Source organism: Zingiber officinale, chromosome 2A (assembly GCF_018446385.1).
Source record: "Zingiber officinale cultivar Zhangliang chromosome 2A, Zo_v1.1, whole genome shotgun sequence".
Lineage (NCBI taxonomy): Eukaryota > Viridiplantae > Streptophyta > Magnoliopsida > Zingiberales > Zingiberaceae > Zingiber > Zingiber officinale.
The window spans coordinates 132,386,880-132,395,032 of record NC_055988.1 but is presented as its reverse complement, the minus strand read 5'-3'; positions in this window follow the sequence as shown (position 1 = coordinate 132,395,032).

Sequence of the window (8,153 nt, the reverse complement as noted above, 5' to 3'; positions counted from 1 at the left end):
AGATATATAGTTAGTGAGAATATATTCTACTTATTTTTTATGAGGGGATCAGTGGAGAGTTTAGTGGACGATTGATTGATGATAGATAGATAGTTTTTAATTTGTTTAGATATTTCATCTAGCAATAGGTTTTGAAATTATGGAAGGGAGCATGATCAGACCAAGGACAAATCCGGGTCACGGAGTCAGGTTGCTTCTTGGTAGGCAAGGCAAGGATCTATAAATGGATTGATATTTGGTTTGCACCCTGATCAAGCTAAAGAGTGAGTCCGATGTGTCATTGTTGAAGAATTAGTTAAGTTGTCCGTATGTTGTCCATTGCTTGAAGATCTTGCGCGGGCAATTTTGACGTAAAACCACTGAACGAAGGACTTATCCGTAGCAGTGAGGTTCTATGCAAAGTCGCGTATTAGCAAGGATCAGGGCCTACAAGGTTGGCCCTTTACCCTCTGGATCAAAATTTTCAACTCCCACTTGTGTTTTTGTTGTAATATCATCCCAAACACATCTTTCAATTTGACTCAATTAGTTTGGTGTTATGTGACATGCATAAAACAATAAACCTTGTTCCCACCACAGTAATTAATTTCTTAGCTACTATAATACTCAAAGCTCGATGTTTACATGCATCATGTTCTATGTCTTCTTGTAACCACTAGCTATTGTTGCAAAGCAACTTGTGTGTAGTATTTTAGGGTCATTCCAAGTGGATTTTCTGTCTAGGGTAAAACATACAATTTATGCTTTTAAGTAGTATCTGTTGCATAATCTTGTCGAAGATAGAGGAATAGTCCGAACTAAAATTATGAATTAAAATAGATTTATTTGTTGAGTTAATCTGAGCTGATAATCTTAGGCTGCGAAGTAGGGAAGGAAGAGTTGCTTAGAAGAGCTACAAACTTAGATTCCATCATGGATCTAGTTATTACAATTTGCTTAGAAGATTTCTATGAAATAGCTGTACTTCCCAAAGTGAATACATATCCACTAGTAAACTTTAAGTCTTTCATGTCATATATCCAATTTGTATCATTGTATCCTTCGATCATAGTAGGATATCTCGTATAGTGCAGTCCATATTCACAAGTATTCCTCAAGTACCTCAATAATCTTGTTATCCCTTTCCAGCGCTTAACACCGGGATTACTTGTGTATCTACTCAGTTTACTTACTATGTAGGCTAAGTCTAGTCGTGTACAACTCATTAAGTACATTAGACTTCCAATCACTCGAGAGTACTCTATCTAAGATATATTTTCTCCTTGATTCTTCAATAAATGTTGACAAGTATCTATTCGCATTCATGCCAACGCAGTATCACCCTTGGTGAATTTTTCAAGAATCTTGTCCATGTAATGAGACTGACTAAGAACAAGTCCTTCTGTTGTTCTAAGAATTTTAATTTCTAGAATCACATCAACTAGGCCCATGTCTTTCATATCAAATCTTGAGTTCAACATTCCTTTAATGGATTTAATTATTTTATCATGACTTCCAATGATAGGTATGTTACCTACGTATAAGCATAAGATGACAAAATTATTCTTTATGACTTTTATGTAAACACATTTATCACATTCATTGATCTTAAATCTATATTCCTTCATGACATTATCAAATTTCTCATGCTACTACTTTAGTGTTTGTTTCAAATCGTGTAGCGACTTCACAAATTTACAAATCTTATTTTTCTTCCCTGGCATAAAAAATCTTTTAGTTTGCTCCATGTAGATTTCCTCTTCTAAATCTCTATTTAGAAAGATTGTCTTTACATTCATTTGATATATTTTTAGATTCCATAGAGTAGCCAACAACACTCTAATAGAAGTTATTCTCGATATTGGAGAATACATATCAATCAAGGTATTCTCATTGTCGGTATTCTTTGATTACCAATCTAGCCTTATATTTATCAATTGTGTCATTTGATTTCATTTACTTCTTGAATATCCACTTACAACCTAGTGGTTTGCTTCTCTAAGGAAGATCCACAAGTTCTTAGGTGTGATTTTGTGAGATAGAGTTTATTTTAGATGTTGCCTCTTTCCAATGAGGTCCATCAAAAGAGTTTACTACTTAGTAACTATGGGGCTCACATTTTAATATGAAAGTGATAAAATCCATTACATAGGATTTTTCCACTCATGCTCTTTTACTTCGTCTGAACTCAACCTCAACTAGTTCATCATCTTCTCCTTGTGTTTCATATGATCGTTTTGAGGAGCTAGCTTCCTCTCAGGTCTTATACGAAAACACATGCTCAAAGAACAAGCTAAGGCATTCCTCTATTCTATTATTGAGTTCTTGTGCATATCCAGTATTTGTAACTCATACACATAAAAACTAATAACTACCGCTATTATGTGCATATCCAATAAATATACAATCAACAATTTTTGTCCTATCTTAATCCTTTTCGGATTAGATACCAAAACTTTGGCAAGATACCCCCACATTAGAAAATATTTATAGGACGATTATTTTTCATTCCACAACTCATAAAGGCTTTTATCTATTTTCTTTCATGACACCTTATTTAAAAGGTGATTAGTTGTTAACACAACTTCCCCCACATGAACTCTAGTAGTCTAGAGCTCAATAGAAGAGCATTCATCATCTCCTTTAGAGTTCGATTCTTTCGCTCAACAACTCCATTTTGCTTAGTAGTATAGGGAATTGTTGTTTTGTGTCTGATTCCATATACAACACACAACTCAAAGAACGGTGAAACATATTCACTGTCTCGATGACTTCGAATCACCTTAATCTTTTTATTAAGTTAATTTTCAACCTTATTCTTATATAGATTGAATTTCTCTATAGCTTCATCCTTAATTTTGAGAAGATACATATAACAATATTTTATGTTATCATCTACAAAAGTAATGAAGTACTTATTCTCACCATGTGTTGATGTACATTTTAGGTCATACATGTCGGTGTGAATTAGGTCAAGTGGTTCGTTGCTTCTTTCAGCATGTTGAAAGGATGACCTTGTCATTTTTGATTTAATACAAACTTCACATTTATGTTTTGGGTTAAGGAAAAATGTAGGTATGCTTTTCATGTTAATTAATCTACGTAACACATCGTAGTTAACATGTCCTAATCTACCATGCTATAAACACGAAGACTCAAGCATATAAGTGGAAGGGTTTGCAATTTTATTAACCTTAGGCATAATTACCATTACACTAAGCTTAAACATCCCATCGGTTATATAGCCCTTTCCTAAAAATATTTTATTTTTGGATAGAACAATTCTGTCCAACTCAAAAATAATATAGAAGTCATACTTGCTTAATAGTGATTCCGATACTAGATCCTTCCAAATTTTTAAAACATACAACACATTATTGAGAGCTAACTTCTTGCCCGAGTTCAAGTTCAGCACCATTTTTCTTTGGACCATGATGTCCGAGGTTGCTGAGTTCCCCATGAACAATTTCTCTTCATCTTTGATTTTTTTAAAATTTTGGAACAGTTCCTTGTTGCAAGAGATATGTCTGGTGGCTCTAATATTGATCCACCATTACAGGGACTTTGAACCCACTAGGTTTAGCTTGGAGACCACGATGTAGAGGTCATCCATTTCTAGTCCCTCATTCAAGTTGACCTCTTGCTTCTTCTTAAGCATTTTACACTCCGAAGATTTGTGACCGACTCGACCACAATTGAAACGCTTCCCAAAGAATTTCTTACTTATGCCTCCTCTGGGTCCCATCTTAGAAGTCTTGGGGTTCTTCAATTTTGAGTTTGACTATATGCGACTACGTTGGCTTTCACAGTAGCTTGAGAGAATATTTTTTTCTCTAAACTCTTGTTGTCTTCTTCAATTTAAAGTCTAACAATGAGTTCTTCCACATTTATCTTTTCCACTTGTACTTTAGGTAGTTCTTAAAGTCCTCTTAGCTGAGAGGTAGCTTATCAATGATAGCATTCACCTGAAAGGTTTTATTCAGAATCATACCTTCCAAGTTGATCTCATGTAGGATCACCTAAAGCTCTTGGATTTTGGATAATCACTGTCTTGGAGTCAACCATCTTGTAGTCCAAGAATTAGCTCACAATGAATTTCTTAGCCCCACATCCTCCATCTTATACTTCTTGTCCAAGGACTCTCATAACTCCTTAATCATTCTCCTCATGCTATACATAGTGTACAGCAAGTCGATAAGATAGTTGAGGATGCAATTTTGGTAAAGGAACTTAGAATGAGTTCATGCCTCTACTGGACTGATGATATGAATATCAACATCCTCAGCATGCTTAGGAGGGTCCTTGGTTAAGAACTGGGCCAGCTTGAGCGTGGTCAAATAGAAGAGCATCTTCTGTTGCCACCTCTTGAAGTTCAACCCATTGAACTTCTTTACCCTTTCCCCATGCATGATTGAAATATTTTCAATCAGGGTGGAGGGGACCTTCACGTAATGAGTCTATTACACCTCAACACTTTCTATGGTCATCTTAACATAACAGAATCTATTTTAAGATTGTTGGACAATCTTTCCGAAGATAGAGGAGTAGTCAGAATTAAAATTACGAATCAAATCAGACTTATCTGTTGAGTTAACATAAGTTGATAATCTCAGGCAACCAAATAGGGAAGGAAGAGCTACTTGGGATGGATGAGTTGGCTGGAAAACTAGCCTACTTTGTATGCCAGAGTGCAAACTCGCAAGTGTAGAGTTCAAGTGCAGACTCCCGACTACCGAGTGCAAACTCCTGACTGTAGAGATCGAGTGAAAATGCATGCTAGAGAGAAGATTTGGGGAATGAAAATGGATGGAGATTCTCTTATTTGCTATAGCTTTCACTTTTACAATTTATTTTATGCTTAAGATCATAGTCACTTTATATAGGACCACCATCCCTCGTCTGCATTGAATGGCGAGTAAAGGTCATTCAATGCCCAAAGCTTAATAATAGTCGTCGGTCATCAATGATCGACCATTATTATATGAGAGTTTACAAAATCATCATTAACAATAATTAAAGCTTCTATTACTCTCTTGAACAATGAGTAAAAGAATTCATGTGGTAAAATACGAGTTGTTCCATTTAGGTAAATTTTGTCCCGATCGGTCCAGCATTCGGTGCATGCAAGTCATGCTTGCACACCGATCAACTTAGTTCAGTGTAATTCGGACCATGAATTTGTTCCCCCTGTGCACCCACGTATGAGAAAGAGCTTCTTCTCATGCATTTGTTCATATCATATATATATGTACAATAATATAAATCAACAATAATGTCATAAAACTCCCAATGTGGGACTAAATATATACCCAAAGGAATCTCCTTCTTCCACCTCTTGTTTTCCATTCACATTTCTAACATTATCTTGGGAGAGCTTACACTCTACAAAAAAAAAAAAAAAAAATCTAGATTTAGGGATAAATTTTAGTAACAAAAATAATTCATCACAATTCAACAACGAAAATAGCGATGAAAAATTCATCATCGTAATACAACAATGAAATTAGTAACAATAAAATTTGTCAGAAAATTCATCGCTAATTTGTGACGAAAATGAAAATTTGTTACAAATATGAGAAGAATTGTTAGAGTGTATACGGAAAGCCTAAGCTTTTGTAAACATTTATTTTGAATAAAGAATCACATTTGGTCAAATTATCTACATTTAGTTGTAGTTGTTCAATTAATTTATATTGTAGATAACATAGTATGTAGTGCCACATACAGAAGAGGATGTTATCAATACCTTATAAATTATAAACAGTAGCTCACGACCAAAATAGAAAGGAACAAACCATTGGAAGGTCGTAGTGTAATTAGGAATTAGTTTATCTTAACTATATAATTATACTAGTACACTTAGAGTGTATTGAGTAGGACCATTTGAGGTTGTTTCTTTTATACTGACTTTATAAAGGAACAAATACCTTAGTTATTATGGAATTGTGTGCTCTTAATCCTAATATAATAACAAGCACATATATTTGATATTTATTTCTTTAATTTATCAATGGTGAGATTTAGTTCGATGAATCAATAAGCCCGATAAGTTGGGAAATGATATCACTTATAGTGTGTGTTGTTGATTATAGAAGGAAACTGAGTCCTAGTAATCTAGGTTGATAATGCCCCCAAGATGAGCTCATAAAGATTGTCATGTTAAACCCTGCAGGTGGACTTAGTCTGACATGACGATAAGGTTGAGTGGTACTATTCTTGGATTAAGATATTAATTAAATGAGTTGTCAGTAACTCACTTAATTAGTGGACATTCGACATCTTAAACACAGGGAGACTAACACACTCATAATAAGAAGGAGCCCAAAAATGTAATTTGGGATTGGTGCGGTAGTTCAATAATAGTTCTCTAGTGGAATGAATTATTATTGATAAAATTAAGTTGTGTGTTCGGGGCGAACATGGGATGCTTAATTTTATCGGGAGACCAAAACCAATTCCTCCTCTCGGTCCCTATCGTAGCCTCTTATTTATAGAGTACTATACCCACCTATACCCACCTTCATACCCATGATGTAGGGGTCAGCCAAGCTAGCTTGTGGATCAAGCTAGGGCCGGCCAAGCCTTGATTCATGGGCGGCCGACCCTAGCTTGAACCCAAGCTTAGGTGGACGGCCCCCATTAAATTTAAAAGAATTTTAATTTTAAATTTTTCTTATGTGGAAGATATAATTTATTGGAGAGAATTAAAATTAAAATATCTCTTCTACAAAAGATTAAGAAAAGAGATTAGATCTCTTTCCTTATTTATAGATAGGAAAGATATTTTATTTTTTCTCTTTGTAAATTATTCACATGTTGAAAAATTAAAATTATAAAAATTTATTTTTATCAACCATGAAGGGATTTTAAAGGGAAATTTTATTTTTTAAAATTTCCGAAGACAAATAAGGAATTTTAATTATTGATTGAAATTGCTTTGTTTGCCCTTGTTGATGTGGCCGGCCAAGACATGGTGTTTTAAGAAATTTTGTTTAATTTTTCTTAATTAATTCATGTCAAAGAAAGTTAAGGAAATTTTATTGTAATTAAATTTCCTTATTTACCAAATCTAAGGAATATAAAAAAGAGGGTTGGGGTGCCTTCATGAGACACAACCTCTATTATTCTCTCCCTCTTTTCCTTGGTGTTGTGGCCGACCATCCTCTCTCCCTCTTTTCCTCTTTGTGGTGGCCGAAACTCTACCTTGCTTGGAGCTTTTGTGGTGGCCGGATACTACTTGGAGAAGAAGAAGAAGAAGGAGAGAAAGCTTGCATCCCTTGGAGCTTAGTTGGTGGAAAAAAGTTCTTCATCCTTGGATTTTGGTGCTTGGCCGAAACTTGAAGGAAGAAGAAGAAGGTGCTAGGTGGTCCTCATCTTGGAAGATCGTTGCCCACACAACGTCCGAGGTTAGAAGAGGAATACGGTAGAAGATCAAGAGGTCTTTCTAAAAGGTATAACTAGTATTTTTCCTTTCCGCATCATACTGGTTATTTTAGGAAATAATACCAAATACAAGAGGCATGCGATTCTAGTATTTCAAATTTATTTTCGATGTTGTGTTCTTTTGTTTTTATTTTTCCTTTTCCTTGGATTTGATTGTTCTTTTCGGTTGACCTAATGTTATTTAAGGAAATTAAATATTAACTTTCCTTAAAAGGCTTTGTCTAGTCGGTGGTGGTTGTTCTCATATCCAAGAAGGTCATGTGCCTCGCCACGTCAGTACTGGGAGCCAATTTTGGAAACTAATATTTAATGAAATTAATAACCTAGGTGATTTGGATAGAACGTGTTAAGTTCCGCAGGAGATCCGAGTCTAAACCTAAAAGAACAAATAGATTAAACTTTGGATCAAACGTGTTAAGTTCCGCAGGCGATCCAAGTTTAATTTAAAAGAACACATGGTAGCTAGGAAAAGGTTCAAACCTTTGTACAAAAATTTTGTACAGTGGAACCATTAGGTTTTCCGAGTAGCAACCAACAATTGGTATCAGAGCTAGTGTTTTACCTCTATGTATTTGGTATTAGTTTAATTATGCACATGTCATACATAATTTAGGCAGGTTAATAGTAGGATGTGCTAACTTTGTGGATACAGGATCCAACTATTATGGCTTTTAGTTATTATGTGTGTGCTTGGACCCTTGGACATGTCAAGGGCATTTATATGTGTGTGC